At 44.7% G+C, this 9,330-nt stretch overlaps 1 non-coding gene across 1 annotated transcript; it reads right to left on the reverse strand.

The window, feature by feature from the left end:
- Positions 1 to 1,046: 1,046 nt before the first annotated feature.
- Positions 1,047 to 1,154, reverse strand: LOC130942977 (small nucleolar RNA R71). Its single transcript, XR_009071519.1, has one exon. It is a non-coding gene; the product is annotated as a small nucleolar RNA R71 (small nucleolar RNA).
- Positions 1,155 to 9,330: the final 8,176 nt, after the last annotated feature.

The raw sequence follows: 9,330 nt of genomic DNA on the forward strand, positions 1-9,330 counted from the left end.
TTCTGTTGAGAGAGGTTTAATGTTTGAATCATATCTTTTCTTGTTAGCCAAGTCATTAATTTTTAAAATCAAATCTTTTTAAGATTGTTTTCGAATCATATCTTTTCAATCATATCTTTTTAAAAGCATAACTTTTCAATCATAGCTTTTTAATCACATCTTTTTCAAAATAGTTTTCAATCATATCTTTTTAACTTCTAATTTCAAAATCTTTTTCAAAAATCACTTGATTTCTTTCCCACTCTTGGTTTTCGAAAATCAATTAAAGTTTTTCAAAATGATTTTAAAATCTTTTTAACTTAATTTTCGAAATTTCTTCCCCTCTTCTCACATCCTTCTATTTTTGGAGTACCACTCCTCCTCAATGCACAATTCGAACTCTATCTCACTAAGTTCGAATTCTTCTACCTCTTTCTTCTATTTTTCTGTTCCTCTGACACCTCAAGGAATCTCTATACTGTGACATAGAGGATTTCATACTTTCTTGTTCTTTTCTCCTTCATATGAGCAGGAACAAAGACAAAGGCATTCTTGTTGAAGCTGACCCTGAACCTGAAAGGACCTTGAAGCGAAAGCTAAGAGAAGCTAAGGCACAACTCTCTGTAGAGGACCTAACAGAAATCTTCAAAGAAGAAGAACCCATGGCAGCCGAAAACAACAACAATGCAAACAATGCAAGGAAGGTGCTGGGTGACTTTACTGCACCTACTCCCGACTTCTATGGAAGAAGCATCTCTATCCCTGCCATTGGAGTAAACAACTTTGAGCTTAAGCCTCAATTAGTTTCTCTAATGCAACAGAATTGCAAGTTCCATGGACTTCCATTGGAAGATCCTCATCAGTTCTTAGCTGAGTTCTTGCAAATCTGTGACACTGTCAAGACTAATGGGGTTGACCCTGAGGTCTACAGACTTATGCTATTCCCTTTTGCTGTAAGAGACAGAGCTAGAATATGGTTGGACTTACAACCTAAAGACAGCCTGAACTCTTGGGAAAAGCTAGTCAATGCCTTCTTGGCAAAGTTCTTTCCACCTCAAAAATTGAGTAAGCTTAGAGTGGAAGTCCAAACCTTCAGACAGAAGGAAGGTGAATCCCTCTATGAAGCTTGGGAAAGATACAAACAATTGATCAGAAAATGTCCTTCTGACATGCTTTCTGAATGGAGCATCATAGGTATTTTCTATGATGGTCTGTCTGAACTATCCAAGATGTCTTTGGATAGCTCTGCTGGAGGATCTCTTCATCTGAAGAAGACGCCTGCAGAAGCTCAAGAACTAATTGAAATGGTTGCAAATAACCAATTCATGTACACTTCTGAAAGGAATCCTGTGAACAATAGGACTAATCAGAAGAAAGGAGTTCTTGAGATTGATACTCTGAATGCCATATTGGCTCAGAATAAGATATTGACTCAGCAAGTCAATTTGATTTCTCAAAGTCTGTCTGGAATGCAAAATGCACCAAACAGTACTAAGGATGCTTCATCTGAAGAAGAAGCTTATGATCCTGAGAACCCTTCAATGGAAGAGGTGAATTACCTAGGAGAACCCTATGGAAACACCTATAATTCTTCATGGAGAAATCACCTAAATTTCTCATGGAAGGATCAACAGAGACCTCAACAAGGTTTCAACAACAATAATAGTGGAAGAAACAGGTTTAGCAATGGCAAGCCTTTTCCATCATCTTCTCAGCAACAGACAGAGAATTCTAAGCAGAACCAATCTGACTTAGCAACCATGGTCTCTGATCTAATCAAAACCACTCAAAGTTTCATGACTGAAACAAGGTCCTCCATTAGGAATTTGGAGGCACAAGTGGGACAGCTGAGCAAGAAAGTTACTGAACTCCCTCCTAGTACTCTTCCAAGCAATACAGAAGAAAATCCAAAAGGAGAGTGCAAGGCCATCAACATGGCCAAATTGGGAGAGGAAGGAGAGGAAGTGAACGCCACTGAGGAAGACCTCAATGGGCGTGCACTAACCTCCACTGAGTTCCCCAATGAGGAACCATGGGAATCTGAGGCTCAAAATGAGACCATAGAGATTCCATTGGATTTACTTCTGCCATTCATGAGCTCTGATGAGTATTCTTCCTCTGAAGAGGATGAGTATGTCATTGAAGAGCAAGTTGCTAAATACCTTGGAGCAATCATGAAGCTAAATGACAAGTTATTTGGTAATGAGACTTGGGAGAATGAACCTCCTTTGCTCACCAAAGAACTGGATGACCTGTCTAGGCAGAAATTACCTCAAAAGAGACAAGATCCTGGGAAGTTTTCAATACCTTGTACCATAGGCACCATGACCTTCAAGAAGGCTCTGTGTGACTTAGGGTCAAGTGTAAACCTCATGCCTCTCTCTGTAATGGAGAAGCTAGGGATCTTTGAGGTGCAAACTGCAAGAATCTCACTAGAGATGGCAGACAATTCAAGAAAACAAGCTTATGGACTTGTAGAGGATGTTTTGGTAAAGATTGAAGACCATTACATCCCTGCTGATTTCATAGTCCTAGAGACTGGGAAGTGCATGGATGAATCTATCATCCTTGGCAGACCCTTCCTAGCCACAGCAAAGGCTGTGATTGATGTTGATGGAGGTGAACTAATCATTCAAGTGAATGAAGAATCCTTTGTGTTTAAGGCTCAAGGATATCCCTCTGTCACCATGGAGAGGAAGCATGAAGAGCTTCTCTCAAAACAGAGTCAAACAGAGCCCCCACAATCAAACTCTAAGTTTGGTGTTGGGAGGCCACACCCAAACTCTAAGTTTGGTGTTGAACCCCCACATTCAAACTCTAAGTTTGGTGTTGGGAGGTTCTAACATTGCTTTGAGCATCTGTGAGGCTCCATGAGAGCCCACTGTCAAGCTACTGACATTAAAGAAGCGCTTGTTGGGAGGCAACCCAATCTTACTGTTTCGGGGGTTACCTGAAACGTGTAGTTCGGTCGTCTGGCAAGACCCGAGGTGGGGGTTCCGTGACCCGAGCTTGGTGTGCTGAGCGGCTGGGGGTTGTACCTGCAATGACACTCCGATGCTTAAGTTAGCATGGGTCCAAGCAGATATGTGTAGAATATAGAATGTGTGTTATACCTGGGTGCTCCAGTGTATTTATAGTAGTTAGTCGTGATCTTCCCAGGATAAGATATTCTTATCTTATCTTATCTTTTGGGGGTTTTATCCCTATCTTTGTGGAACCGCCTTTCCTAGGCCTTTTCGGCCTTTAGGTTTTTGGGCTTCGTTCCTTTTGATGGGCCGTCTTAGTTTATTTGTCCGAGGTCCGACCTCAGGCGTGGGCCTTGGGACGAGGTCGGACTTTCTATGAACTTACCGAGTTTAGAAGGAGCTCGGTCAGGGTATGAACAGTGCCCCTGCCCGAGTTCGTCCTTCTTGAGAGGTCGAGCTCGGGCATAGTAGTTTTTTCAAAATTCGAAAATGGCCATTTCAGCATTTATTGCTTTTTACCGTTTCTCCTCGATTTCCGTTCGGGTTCTGTGAAGGCATTATTTATTTGCCCCTTTCCTCATTTTCTTCGTTTATTCTGTTTCCTTTTCCGTTTTCTGAGTTTTCGCCATCTCTCCTTCGAGCACCGCTCCTTCTTTCTCTTTGTTCTTCTTCTCCGATTCTTTCTGTGCATTTTTCCGGGGTTTCTTCTGCGCCGCCTGTTTCTTCTTGCTGTCGGAACTCGTCGTTCTCTTTCTTTCCAGGTTCGTTCTCGTCTCTTTTTCTTTTGTGTACATATGCTTCTGTTCTTTTGTGTGGCTCTTTGTCTGTTTCTTTTTCTCTATGCCTGGGTTGCCCCGAAAAGAGGCGCCGCCATTGCTTTGTTGTTTGTATATGGGGGGGGCTCTTTTTTGTTCTCTGGTATTTTGTTCCGGGTTGCTGTATTTTCTTCTAAAAGATCTTTGTTTCTTGCTTTTGCTGAATGGGTTTTTGCTGTCTGCCTTTATGTGATTTTTGTTTTGCTGTTTGTACTCTTCTTTGTAGGCAAGATTTTTATGTCTCGAAAGGTTCTTCAAGCAATGTCGACCAAGATTCCGAGTGGTCTTGGTTGGGTAGATCCTGTTCCTCTAAAAGTCCCTTCTGTGGTAGATTCTGAGTATTTGGCTAGGTTTCGTAGGCAATGTAGTATATGTGAAGATAGAGAGTCTGAGAGGGATTATGAGCTAGTAGCCCCGGATTCCGAGGAGAGAGTGTGCTTTCCGCCCTTAGATAGTTCCGAGAAGCTCTTCTTTTACGCTTATGATTGTTTTTTCTCTAAATTGAGCGTCCGACTTCCTTTTACCGACCTGGAGTCCGAGGTGTTGTGGTCTTGTAACCTTGCCCCTACGCAGCTCCATCCAAATTCTTGGGCATTTTTAAAGCTGTTCCAACTTTTGTGTCAGTTTTTGGGTGTCTCTCCCTCTATTTCTCTTTTTTCCTATTTGTTTGTGTTGACGAAGCCGGGGTCGGGTGGAGGGAAGGTGTCCTGGGTCTCTTTTAGGGCTAACCAGGGAAGAAAGTTTTGTACCCTGTATGATGAGTCCTTTCACGATTTTAAGAACTTTTATTTCAAGGTCCGGGCTTTTGGAGACGTCCGACCTTTCTTCCTAGATGAGAGTGGGGAGCCTTCTTTTCCTCTTTGTTGGCAGGAGAATGTAGTGTCTGTTAAGTATTCCTTTGAGAGTCTAGATGAGGTGGAGCAGGCTTTTGTGGGTGTGGTGAGCAGTTTATGGGGTCGGGCACCTCACTTGGACACGAAGAAAATGTTGGGAGATCCAAGCCTTCTCCGTTCCGAGTTAGGTAGTTCCCGACCTCTTTCCGAAATTCATCTCTTTTTTTTTAGTATTTTTGTATTGCCTGTTTTTGGTGGAATTTCTGTTGTTGTAATCCTTTTCTTTATTTCTTTGCAGAGATGTCTTCTCAGGCGGATTCCATGAAATACCTTCGTCGGACGAAGAAGTCGGTTGCTGCTCGGAATATCGAGGCCGGGCAGGATTCTGCCCGATCTTCTCCTCAGAAGGCTACTGTGGGTGTTCAGACTCGGTCGAAGACTATTCCGACTCCTCAGTTCCGAGCTATAAGTCAGGATCCTCCGACCTCTGGGCCTGTTACTTCTTCTCCTCCTCCGTTCTCGGGTCCTCCTCTCAAGAAGCAGAAGACTTCTCAAGGGCTTGCCGGTTTTAATGATAAGGACTTTGATGCTCTTGGTTGGGTTGAGCAGCATATCCTCCCTCAGACTTTTATTTCTACTGATGATGTGTCTATGGAGCATCATTTTCAGTATATGGCGCTGAGCTGTGTCCGGATGGCTAGTCTTCATGCCGCTATTGCCCGGGAGTTCAAGAAATCTCCTCTTGGGGCGACTAGCTCCCGACTTGAGAAGGCTCAGTCCGAGCTTGATAAGATTAGTCAACTGAAGGCTGCCAGGATTACTGAGCTGGAGGCTTCTTTGGAGAAAGAGAAAGCTAGGGCTACTGCGGCTGTGGCGTCAGCGAAGGCGTCTGAGGAGATGGCGAAGGCGGCCACAGAGAATTATACTCGGCTATATGCCGAGCTTGTGGAGACGAAGGAGGAGTTGCAATCTGCGCAGGACAAGTTTTACGAGCTGGAAGGTCATGTGGCCAAGGGTATGGATGCTATGTTTGAAAATCTGAAGGCTCAGGTTCGGGTTCTTGCTCCCGACCTAGATCTGAGCTTGTTTAGTACGGATAACGTCGTTGTGGAGGGAAAGATTGTTCCTGCTCCAAACGAGGATAAGGTTCCGGCGTCCGACCCCGAAGTTCCTGTTGAGAACCCGACTTCCTCTTTGGCCGGGGATGGATCTGGTGTGGGGGTTTCAAACCCGGGTGACGTTGCCGTCGATGCAGTCCCGATTTCTATGTTTGCTCCGCAGCCTTCTGTTGATGCGGAGTCTGGAAAGGACCTTGATCCTCTGTAATCTTTGGTGTTTTGCCCGACTTGTGGGCTTTTTTTTGTTTTTGGATGGTTACTGTGAACGCTTTTGGACACCTTTTTGCTTATTAGCTACTTTGTAGTAACTTTTTAGCTTTATTTATGCGGTGTTCGCGTTTTGACTTTTTGTTTCCGCTTTTGTGCTTTTTAGTTGTTTTCGGATAACAACTTTTTAGCTAGCGTTTTGAAACTTCCTTTGCTTTCGTTCTTTCGCTTGTACTTTTTAGTTGTTTTCGGATAACAACTTTTTAGCTAGCGTTTTGACTTCTTGTTTTCGCTTTTGTGCTTTTTAGTTATTTTCGGATAACAACTTTTTAGCTAGCGTTTTGAAACTTCCTTTGCTTTCGTTCTTTCGCTTGTACTTTTTAGTTGTTTTCGGATAACAACTTTTTAGCTAGCGTTTTGACTTCTTGTTTTCGCTTTTGTGCTTTTTAGTTGTTTTCGGATAACAACTTTTTAGCTAGCGTTTTGAAACTTCCTTCGATTTCGTTCTTTCGCTTGTACTTTTTAGTTGTTTTTTGTAAAGCAACTTTTTAGTAAGCGTTTTCGAAATCTTGGTTTTCCGCCGTTTTAAGGCTTCTTTCTCTGGTCCGGGCCTTTCCTCGGACCTCGGACGCTTCGAGTACCTCCTTTGTTGGGTCCGACCTTGTTGTTGGTCGGCCCTTTTAAGTTATTTTTGTAATCTCTTTTTATTTGGCCTTTTGAGCCTTTTCATAGTTACTTTATAACTTATCACATTAACTTGAACCTCGTCGCTTTATCTTTGCCGACCTTGTGTGGTCTCTTGGCAAATGATTTTTTGCGTTTTGCCGAGCATAAATTAATGCGCCTTGGCGGGGTACTTTTCCAGGATTTTGTTTTATCATGAAGAACAAAAGAAAATAGAAAAATTTGATTAGTATTAAAAAAGAGAGAATATTTACAGAGTGTTTACCCTTGACTAGGTCGGGTGCCTTACTTGACCGGGTGTCTCATTAAAAAACCCTTGTAGGGAAAAAGAGTACACCTCGGGTCAAATTTTTCTAGCTGTAGTACCGTCTTAGATTACAGGCGTGCCAGGCCCTGGGCAGCTTATTGCCTTCTAGGTCGGATATCTTGTAATAGCCTGTTCCTAAGACTTCTGTTACTTTGTAGGGTCCTTTCCAGTTTGCAGCTAGCTTTCCTTCTCCCGACTTTTGTGTTCCGATGTCGCTTCGGATTAGAATTAGGTCGTGAGTGGAGAAGCTCCGTTTTATTACTTTCTGATTGTATCTAAGGGCCGTTCGTCGTTTTAGGGCTTCTTCTCGGATCCGGGCTCTTTCTCGGATCTCGGGGAGGAGGTCGAGTTCTTCCTTTTGAGCCTGTGGGTTACCTTCTTCGTTGTAGAAGATGACTCTGGGTGACCCTTCATCTATTTCGATAGGAATCTTTGCCTCCATCCCATAAGCTAGTCGGAATGGCGATTCTCCCGTTGTAGAGTGTGGAGTTGTCCGATATGCCCATAGTACCTGGGGGAGCTCCTCGGCCCATGCCCCTTTTGCCTCTTGGAATCTTCGTTTTAATCCGGTCAAGATAACTTTATTTGCGGCTTCTGCTTGTCCGTTGGCTTGTGGGTGCTCGACTGAGGTGAATTGCTGTTTGATTTTTAGTTCGGCCACCAAGTTCTGAAAACTTGTGTCCGTGAACTGTGTTCCATTGTCTGTTGTAATGGAGTAGGGGACTCCGAACCTTGTGACAATGTTTTTGTATAGGAATTTCCGGCTTCTTTGAGCCGTAATGGTGGCTAAAGGTTCAGCTTCGATCCACTTTGTGAAGTAGTCGACCCCTACTATGAGGTATTTGACTTGCCCCGGTCCTTGGGGGAACGGGCCGAGTAGGTCAAGTCCCCATTTTGCGAAGGGCCATGGTGCGGTGATGCTGATAAGGTCTTCGGGTGGTGCCTTGTGAAAATTGGCGTGTTTTTGGCAGGGGGCATATTTTCACAAACTCCGTGGCGTCTTTTTGTAAAGTTGGCCAGTAGAACCCGGCTCGGATTACTTTTTTGGATAATGCCCGAGCTCCGAGGTGGTTCCCACACATGCCTCCGTGGACTTCTTCGAGGACGCTCTTTGTCTCTGAGGTCGGGACGCACCTAAGGAGGGGGTTTGCGAATCCTCTTCTGTATAATACGTCGTGAATTAGTGTATAATTCTGGGCGTCTTTCGTGAGTCTTTTAGCTTCCTTTCTTTCGGCGGGGAGAGTTCCCGACTTCAGGTAGCTGAGTATGGGGGTCATCCATCCTTGCTGTTGGTCGGATATATTTAGCGTTTCTTCCTCTCTTAGCACGGAGGGAGATCGTAAGGTTTCCTGGAGGAGACTTCTGTTGTTGCCTCCGGGCTTGGTGCTGGCAAGCTTTGAGAGGGCGTCTGCCCGGGCATTTTGTTCCCGAGGTATGTGCTGGATCTGTATTTCTGAAAAGTGGCGTAATTGTGCCTGTGTTTGGTCCAGGTATTTCTTCATAGTTGGGTCTTTGGCCTGGTAGCTTCCATTTACTTGTGATGTGACGACCTGGGAGTCGCTGAAGATTGTGATTTTCTGGGCTCCGACCTCTTCGGCTAGTTTTAGCCCCGCTAGTAGGGCCTCGTATTCGGCTTGGTTGTTCGAAGCCTGGAACTCGAATTTTAGGGATAGTTCTATCCGCGTTCCTTGGTCGCTTTCGAGTATAACCCCTGCTCCACTTCCTGTTTTGTTTGAGGACCCGTCGACATACAGGTTCCATGAGAGTGGGGTTCCAGGGGTCTCAGTGTATTCTGCGACGAAGTCGGCTAGATACTGAGATTTTATGGCAGTCCGGGCTTCGTAGTGGAGGTCGAACTCGGACAGTTCCACCGCCCATTGTAGGATTCGTCCCGCCAGGTCTGTTTTTTGTAGGATGTGTCTCATGGGTTGGTTTGTCCGGACTTTGATGGTGTGGGCCTGAAAGTAGGGACGGAGCCTCCGAGCTGTGAACACTAGGGCGTAGGCGAATTTTTCTATTTTCTGATAGTTTAATTCGGCCCCTTGTAGTGCCTTGCTTACAAAGTATACGGGGTGTTGTCCCTGGTCATTTTCTCGTATCAATGCTGAAGCGACTGCTCGATGTCCGACCGAGAGGTATAGTACGAGCTCTTCCCCTTTTACAGGTCGGGTTAGGATTGGTGGCTGCCCGAGGAACTCCTTGAATTCTTGAAAGGCTTTTTCGCACTCCGGGGTCCATGAGAAGGGTTTCCCTTTCTTTAGGAGTGAGTAGAGAGGTAGTGACTTTATCGCTGACCCTGCCAAGAATCTTGATAGGGCGGCCAGCCTTCCATTCAGTTGTTGTACTTCTTTAACACACGTCGGGCTCTTCATATTGAGTATTGCTTGGCATTTGTCCGGGTTTGCTTCGATGCCCCTTTGA

The sequence above is a fragment of the Arachis stenosperma genome, chromosome 7 (assembly GCF_014773155.1).
Source record: "Arachis stenosperma cultivar V10309 chromosome 7, arast.V10309.gnm1.PFL2, whole genome shotgun sequence".
NCBI classification, from domain to species: Eukaryota; Viridiplantae; Streptophyta; class Magnoliopsida; order Fabales; family Fabaceae; genus Arachis; species Arachis stenosperma.